This window comes from Pseudorca crassidens, chromosome 2 (assembly GCF_039906515.1).
Source record: "Pseudorca crassidens isolate mPseCra1 chromosome 2, mPseCra1.hap1, whole genome shotgun sequence".
In the NCBI taxonomy this organism is placed as follows: Eukaryota; Metazoa; Chordata; class Mammalia; order Artiodactyla; family Delphinidae; genus Pseudorca; species Pseudorca crassidens.
The window spans coordinates 100,599,407-100,608,682 of NC_090297.1; the positions used below are offsets into that span (position 1 = coordinate 100,599,407).

At 41.0% G+C, this 9,276-nt stretch overlaps 1 protein-coding gene across 4 annotated transcripts in view; it reads right to left on the minus strand.

The window, feature by feature from the left end:
- DENND2C (DENN domain containing 2C) overlaps window positions 1-6,336 on the minus strand; it is a 93,263-nt gene extending 86,927 nt beyond the window's left edge. For 2 of the 4 annotated variants that reach the window (XM_067727347.1, XM_067727342.1), the window contains exon 1: window positions 6,213-6,336. The gene's annotated coding sequence lies outside the window, so the exon portion shown is untranslated. The remainder of the gene's footprint in view (window positions 1-6,212) is intronic. The other 2 variants (XM_067727344.1, XM_067727343.1) reach the window with 2 other exon arrangements.
- Between the last annotated feature and the right edge of the window lie 2,940 nt (window positions 6,337-9,276).

The following is a 9,276-nucleotide window of genomic DNA, read 5'->3' on the forward strand; positions in this document are numbered from 1 at the left end:
ATCCTTCAATCTTATAACCTGCTATAATGCCCCTGAAGTGAAGAAAAACTTCATGTTTCCTTTTCCTTAGGATAAAAATTATTCACACAATTCAAAGAGGAAAAAGATAAAAGATTCCATCCTGCCCAGCCCTCTGGGAACCAGTGCAGGACACTCCTTCCAGTTTTGGTCTTTTATTCCACCTAGCTTTCAATGTTCCCACTTTCGCTGAGGCAAAAAGATTGCTGTTTAACTGGTTCAGTAAGCAATACTGAATGTTGAAAAATATTTTCAAACATATATATATTTTTTTTGCGGTATGCGGGCCTCTCACTGTTGTGGCCTCTCCCGCTGCAGAGCACAGGCTCCGGACGCACAGGCTCAGCGGCCATGGCTCACGGGCCCAGCCGCTCCGCGGCATGTGGGATCCTCCCGGACCAGGGCACGAACCCATGTCCCCTGCATCGGCAGGTGGACTCTCAACCACTGCGCCACCAGGGAAGCCCATTTCAAACATATTTTTGATTCTGACACTGTACAATTTAATCTATTTCTCTGTATCTCGGGTTCCAAACTAATGAAGGGAATGTATTCTAATTACTCTATATGAGAAATAGAGTATGAATGAAAATTTTTCAGATGTTTCAAGAAATGTACTAGAATTTGGAAGCAGGAGGTATAACTTTGAAGAACCATTTTATAAAAACTAAACAAATCCAAGTACTTCAAAGAACACCCCTTAGAACAGGGTCAGCAGACTATGGTCTACCTGTGGGTCAAATGTGACCCAACATCTGTTTTTGGCCTCTGAGAATTTTACATTTTCAAATGGTTGAAAAAATAATCAAATAACTACATTTTGTGACATGTGAAAATGCTATGAAATCCAAAGTTCAATGTCCATAAATAAACTTTAACTGGACCTCAATCCATACTCATTCATTTAAGTATTGTCTATGGCTCTTTTTTGGCAGAATTGGGTAGTTATGACAGGCTGTATGGCTCACAAAGTCTAAAATATTTACTATCTAGCCCTTCAGAGAAAAAGTTTTCCACTCCCTGCCTTAGAAGATCATACACTTATTTTAATGATACTACAAACTAGGAAAATATTTTGGAAACTGCTTGTTTGAAAATGCCTTCAAAGCTGTAACACTTTCTTTTGAATCTCCTCAGTGGTGACAAGTCTTCACCCTTTGAAGATGAAAATGAATTTTGGAAATGGCTAAGCCATTTGGAGCCAAGACTGAATAAGTTGGTTATCAAGATGAATCAACCATTTATTGATAATCTAAATATATGGGAGGCTTTTTTTTTTAAAGCACTATCTCTGACTTCTAAGAGCTAACAACCAAGTGAGGGAAGAGTCATATGCTTTCTTACCTTTGATTCAAGGTAAACAGGCTCTACAAACAGTCCCCAACTTATGATGGCTCCAGTTAAAATTTTCTGACTTTATGATGGTACCAAAGTAATACGCATTCAGTAGAAACTGTATTTTGAATTTTCATCTTTTCCTGGGCTAGTGATATGCAGTATGATACTCACCATGTTGGGCAGCAGCAGAGAGCCGCAGCTCCCAGTAAGCCACACGATCATGAGGGTGAAAATGCGATACACTTACAACCATTCTGTACATACAACCATTCTGTTTTCCATATACAGTACAGTATTCAATAAATTATATGAGATAATACACTGTATTATAAAATAGGCTTTGTGTTAGATGATTTTGCCTAACTGTGGGCTAATATAAGTGTTCTGAGCACATTTAAGATAGGCTAGGCTAAGCTACAATGTTTGGTAGGTCAGATGTACTAAATGCATTTTCAACTTATGATATTTTCACATTATGGGTTTTTCAGAATGTAACCCCATGGTAAGTTGAGGAAGATCTGATAAAAGCCCATTGTAAAATAAAGTGTTGACTATCTCATGTAATTTATTGAATACTGTACTGAAAGTGAAAAACAGAATGGTCCTATGGGTACGGAATGGTTATAAGTGTATCGGCTGTTTATCCTTGTATCAATAATCATGTGGCTGACTGAGAGGTTGACTCCTTGTCTCTGCCCAGCATTAGGAGAGAGCCTCACACCGCATACTGCTATCCCAGGAAAAGATCAAAATTCAAAATTCGAAGTACAGTTTCTACTGAGTACGTACCAATTTTGCACCATTGTAAAGTCGAAAAATCAGAAGCGGAACCATCTTAAGTTGGGGCCCATCTATTATAAGCATGGAACTAGAAAGTACAGAGGAGGAAAAAGAATTCTATAATAAAGCCAGAAGATCTACTTTCTTGATTGGCTGTGAATTTGCTATAAAGTATTTTTTTTTTCACAAAGAGGTACTCCAGTAATAGTTTGGGCAATACACTTTGGGAATAAATGAGTGACTCCCAGTGAAATTTTAAAAGAACAGGATTCATTTGGATGTAAAAGCTGTTTAATCTTCAATTAAAACCCATTTAATTTCTTTATAATCACAATTAATAAGAAAATTAGTATAAATGAATCCCTTCTATTCATACAAAGCAAATAATTTATCCTTGGCCCTCTTCTCTTCTAATTCCTTGTCTTCCCCCCAAACAATTTCATCTGCTCTTACAGCTTCAATTTCCACTTACTGGCTAACTCCGAAATCTGAATCCCCAATCTCAGCCTCTCTTCTGGGCTCTGGATCCTCTCTTGACACCTCTGTCTGAATGCTCCATAGACACTTCTAACTCACCATGTTCAAAACTGAAACAATTATCTTCCCCTCACATTAAAAATTAAATCAAGTTCCTCTATCCAGTTTCCCAAGCTGAGAAACTAAGTTTTTACTTTTCTGTTCACCTTCAAAGCCAATCACTTTTTAAGCCTTGTAATACCATCTGTCCTCTCCTCTTCATCTCTATTACTATTTTCCTACTCCAGGCCCTTATCCACTCTTATCTGGGCTATTTCAATAGCAACAGCCTCCTAACTTATCTCTCTACCTTTTGCCTCTCCATCCAATCCAGCTGCTATACCATACCACCACCATGTTATCTTTCCTAATTACTTAAAGTCCTTCCCTGGCTCTCCACTGTCTTTAGAATCAAGTCCAAAGTCCTCAGCAAGATAAACAGGCTCTTCACCAAATGGCACCACAGACTTCTTTTTTCTCTTTCTCTGAGTCATAACTTTTTACTTGCATAAATCTGTATGTTGTTTTATAGTATATCCTGTACTTCAAAGTATTAAAACTACCTTTAACACCATATTCTAAAGTGAAAGATTATGCCAAACTGGGCAAATCTTCATTATTTCAAATGATAGGCACTGAAATCCCACACTTACCTTATTTCTAGAAATTTCAGCGATCCTAAAGTGATTGGCAACCAAGCTCTGCAATTTTAATTTTTTCAGCTTACTTCCAGGCACCACCTTCTTTAGCCCAACCCCTCATCTCTATACACTCTGACTTTTAGTGACAATATGGACTACAACACATTCCTCAAACATACCATATACTTTCACATAATATTCCTCGTTTTCATCCATATCTTCTGTTCCCTTCCCCAACTCAGCAAACTCCTATTCATCCTTTAAAGCCAAATTCAAATATGGTATCTTCTCACTAATCCTCCTCCCTACCATATACAGAATTATCTTCCCTCATCAACGGTCCCATTAACTCTATAACTATATCTCTGTTATAACTCTTATCACACTGAAATTGTAGGGACTTATTTACATGTCTACTTATAAGCATCTTGAAGGCAGGGAAACATTTTCTTTTCTTGAATCTAACTTTAACTTATGGTCTGAGAACAAACATTTTAAACTTATTAAAAAATAATCACCTCTTATAGTATTAAGATAATGCCATAATTGTAGTAACTGAGTGACTGAGGGCTTAGAAACGAAAAGAATCCCACATCATTCACCAGGAAAAAAAAATTCTCCTATATATAAAGTATAATTGTAGCTTGGATATGCCTTCATCTACTCCTTGCAATACCAGTTTCTTTCTCTCTCTCTTTCTTTCCTTCTTTTTGAAGAAGTTCTTTACAGAACTTTCTTTTAAATGCTTGTTGGATTTCATTTGTATCTCACTCACAGAATTTTACACTCAATATAATGAAGAGGTTAAGATCAGGATTTCTGGAGCCCAACTGTCTGGTTTGAGTCCTACCTAGCTCTGGCACCTAGGCTGTTTGATATGGGAAAGTTATTCAACCTTTTTGTTTCTCAATGAGGAGATCATAATAATAACACCCCTCAAGATGCTGTTGTAAGGATTAAATAAGATAATGCATGTAAAGAATTTAGAGCACTGCCTGGCCCAAAGAAGGTCCCAGTAAATGCTGGTTGATGTTATTGTTAACATCAGTTTTAAAAACAGCTTATGTTAGCCCACTTGGTAAAGTGTAATCTCCTAGATGGAAGGAATTATATCCTGCCCATACATGAATATAAGTGCTAAAACTGTGCCTTGGAATGTATTAGGTGCTCAATAAATAACGTGAATATAAGGCTTCAGTCCTCCAAGATCAACAAATTATAAATCATAGCAAAATTTATATATGGAGTACATGTTTGAAACTGGTGTTTCAAAGCATCCATCTTGCACTGAACTGTTGAAACATGTAAAACTGTTAAAGCAACACAAAAATTACATTCACTAGAAACTTTCTCTCTACTCCTCCATTTAATTTGATCTTGGTATCCAGTGGTCTAAAATTCTTGTCTATAATGTAAGACTTACTACAGATCATTTAAAACATAATTTTCAGCTTTAGAAAAGTGCTTATTGTCGCATCAGAAAAACTAATATTCTTCCTTTATATTTGCATTATTTTAAAAGTCTATTGCCACACTCAACACAAAAAAACTAATGAAAAGCCAAGAGACACAATTACTACATTTCCTGGTTTCTGCCTGGGAAACGACTTCAGAACACGCCTATAAGTATCCCTAGTCAAAGTCTGCTGGTTGCAAACTACTACTCTTTTTTCACTTCTGCTCTCCCAACACAACACCTCACACACATACCCACAGATAATAATGCACATGTCTATAATAAAGGCTGTACCCCCAAAATGCGGCTATATATTAATTTTGTTTTGGAGGACTTAAATCTTACAAAAGCAAATACAAGTCTGATTTGAAACAATACTCCCAGCTTACTTTACCAGGTAACTTAAACGACAACTATTTATCTAAAGCAAAGACATAGACTGATTGCTACCAAACTTCTTGGTAAACGATCAGTAACAGTGTATCGATAATATATGCTATTCTAGAAAAATTCATTAATCAGTTAAAAATGGACCACATTTCCAACAATGGTGATTTGTGGAAAATGAGCTTAAGCAATTTATTTACACAGTAAACGAAGGTGTAGGACTTGATCTAAAACACTGTGGGTGAATCACTAGCTTTAGGGTAAATGTTTACAACGTGCCTACTATGTGCCTGGCACTTAGTAGTTGTTTTACAGAATATGCAATACCTAACACTTATGGAATACTCTCACGCATCTCATTTGACCCTCAGAACACCCCCAGGCACGCATGAGCATCTCGATTTTACAGCTAAGGAAACGTAGGCCCAGAAAAGTCTACTTGACCGAGGCATCACATCTGGTATGTGGGTCCTGGCCGAGGCTCCAGCCCCTGACTCATATTCTGATCATCTTCTGCCATACTAGTTAGAAGCTCTTAGATGTTCCAATGCCAGATTTTTAAATCAAAATCCTACTTGACAACTTTCACTACTGTGCTCGTCAGATTCTGTTAAGAATCAAAGCACAAAAAAGCAAAAATGTAAGGTCCGTCGTCTCAGCCTGTCGACGTTCAAGCGCCGTGGCTAATCCTGGAGAGAGCCCCATGTTTCTTCCTGGATGCGGGGCGCTCCCTGCCTCTACCCCAGGACTGTCGAGCGTCCCCGAGCGTCACCTGGACGGCGGTCCCCGCGCCCCGAGGGGAGCGGCGAGGAGACCCTCAGCCAGGCTCCGCCACAACCTCCGAGGCCGACGAGCGGGCTCCCAACGCGCGGCGTCCGCTGGGCGCCGGGCTGCACGCTCGGGCGTCCCTCCAGGCCGTGGAGGTGCCGAGAGAGCGTGGGCGGCGCCGACACCTCCGCCAGCCCGCTCCCGCGCAGCGGCCGGACGGCGCCCGACGCTCCGTGGCCCCGCTCTGCGACACCCTCCGCCGCGAGGGTCCGAAGCCCCTGCCTCACACCCCGCCCGGGTCTCCCTACCCCTACTTGCTCTCGTCCTCGACGCCGCCTCCGCGGCTGGGCTCCGAGGCTCTCGTCCTCCGCGCAGAAGCGCCCAGTCGGCTCGCTCCCACTCTGGGTGGGCTCCGTCCCGCCCCCACAGGCCCGGCCGCAGGCCCCGCCCCGGCAAAGTCCTGTTCTTATTGGTTCCTGTTCCCACCCCTCACGGTCGGGCCCGCCCCCGGCACCGCCCGGGGACCTTCCAGAGGGGAACCGCCCCCTCTGGAGTTCGGCGTAGGGGCCAGAATCTTGCCCAGGACCTTGGGCGCCGAAAGGGTGCGGCCCCAGGAGGCAGGCTACCGGCGCCACTGTCGTCCAGCCGAGGGCCTCTAGCCAAAGCTCCTTCGCCGTTGCCGTGCCTGCCGTCCGACAGGCCCCACGGCGAAGGACCAGAACTTTACACGAAGGTTGACTCCTCACAACCACCCGTGAGAGAAAGCCTAATCAAGGAATCCAAATGGCACCTCACTCAAAGAAACCATAGAATTGTCTCCTGCCACCGGGCTCAGTTGGCCTGGTGTCTCCAGTGAAAGAGCAGCACCATTTCTCGGGCTGAGCTCAAGGAGGAAACAAACATTTCTCCGGCAATTGCAGTACAGCGCCTACTTGAAACATACACAGATGCAAATGACGCTCCGGACACCTGAGGCGTGAAATCCCAGAGCAGGGTTGCCTTTGATACTCCCAGTGCCTGAGGTCGGCTCCCACGCCCTGTTGTGACACACATGCTTAAGCGCTACGCCTGCAACACACTCATACTCAGGTATGTGCATGGCGCAGTGCCTACTGCGAGCAGCAGCCCAGTTTCACTAAGGCTGCGAGTCAAGGATGATTTGAGCCTGTTTCCCAGGCACTTGCTAACCACCCCACCCTGCCTCTGCCCGCCCGACTCCACCCTACCTCACCCCACCCCCACCAGAACCTCTTGGATTTGGTGATCAAACTCCCCATATCTGTTCGCATAGAGGTACCAAAATAGAAGACGGCCAGAAAGAGCAGTATTACACATCACAGATGACTGTCACAAGCCAACGTAGTCAAAGCAATAAAAGCTGCATATCCCAAACCACTGTGAAACCATGAACCGTGGACAATGAAACAGGAAGTCTCTTCTGTGATGGGGGGGGGAGAAAAAGAGGAATGACAAGACATATTTTTTTGACAAGACATATTTTTAATCATGTCTCAGTGAGGAAATAAATTTGTAGTAAATTTTGAACACTGATCTTTATGGACTCCTGCTCACCACCAAAAAATTCCTTATGTATTTAGAAAACTTCCCAAACAATTGTTTAAGATAAAATTTGGGGCTAGAATAGTGTGGCTTTGGAATTTCAAATTTATTTCAAAGTTCAAACTTTGAATTCCAGGAGACTATATGACAAAATGAGCAAATCGAATTCCAAGTACCAAATTGGAAACCAAATCTGCATGGATGTAATAAATGAATTAACATGTATGTATTCTACTGCCCTCTCATGGGTAAGATGGAGATATACATAATGGTAGTTCATGCCTTTTAAAATCTGAGAATAGAAAGTTTAATTTGGCAACTTATATTATTTTGATGACAAAGAGGCCAAGGTAAAATAAAATCAGGTTTTCCAAGGGACTTACAAATACTCAGCAAACAGAACTTCAACTTCAGAAACCAGGGAGAGCATTCTAACACCAGGGCTAGTACAAACATGCTGCTGGGATCATGCCTATGCTTATGGCTACCTGTACAGAATGTGGAAGCATGCAGGAATTTGCTTTTAATTTTTTTTTCCATTTGAAACGTCATTACTTTCTGGGATGTTTCACAAAATGCTCTGTTTCACTTTTGTATCCACTCATGCTATAACTTCTTGCTGTGAATAACTTGAGAGTAGAAGTGAAATCTTATTCTTTATATCTTTGCTGCCTAGAATAGTACCTGGTACTTTAGATGTTTGATCAGTAATTGTTTATTGAATAAGTGGAACGAAGTATCAGCCCAACCACTAGGTGGCAACACAACTGTATATGTATAGAAGTATGGTCTGGCTAATTGGATTGAATTCCACCTGACCTTGAGTAACAGGAATGTTTCTAAAAAGTTACACGTGTATCTTATTTTGGTAAGTGAAATCGTTTAAAACGTACCACTACAGCTGACTATAACTTTATTGTCAATTATATCCTTAAAACTAAGAATCCTTTCATAAGATAAATTCTCCATGAGTATAATAATTCATAATTACAGATTTTCTATCTTGGGGTACACCTGTTTTTGTCTAAGAAAGCCACCCTTCAGATGTATCCTGTCAAAAGGACTTTTCAGAAGTCTAAGTGCCTATAGCAAGTTTCATTCTATAAACCAAAAGCCTACATTCTCCCTATATCAAATCATTTGCTTGTTTTTGTTTTTGTTTTTTTAAATATTTATTTATTTATTTGGCTGTGCCAGGTCTTAGTTGCGGCAAACAGGATATTTTAGTTGTGGCATGCAGGATCTAGTTCCTTGACCAGAGATTGCACCTGGGCCCCCTGCATTGGGAGTGCAGAGTCTTAACCACTGGACCACAAGGGAAGTCCCATCATTTGCTTGTATTTTTGCCCTGCCTTAATAACCGTTTTGCCTGGAAGTCATGGACACTCAAGAGTCAGAAAAACCCAGGTCCCCATTGCTACCTCTCACTAGGTGCATCCTTGTGCAGCTTATTTTTTTTATCAAAGATCATTTCTTTTTTTAATTAAGGTATAGTTGATGTACACTACTATATGTTACAGGTGTACAGCATAGTGATTCATAATTTTTAAAGGTTATATTCCATTTACAGTTATTATAAAAAATTGGCTATATTCCCTGTGTTGTACAATTGTGCAGGTTATTAACTTCACCAACCTCAGTTTACTCATCTTCCCCAAAATGGAGGTAATAATACCTATAAAGTTGTGCAAAACATTAAATGAAATAATGTCAATGGAACAATATCTAATACAATCTTTGGCTTGTAGTAGGGATTCAATAACTGGTAACTATTGTTATTCACACTCTACAATGAAAATCTCACCCATATCA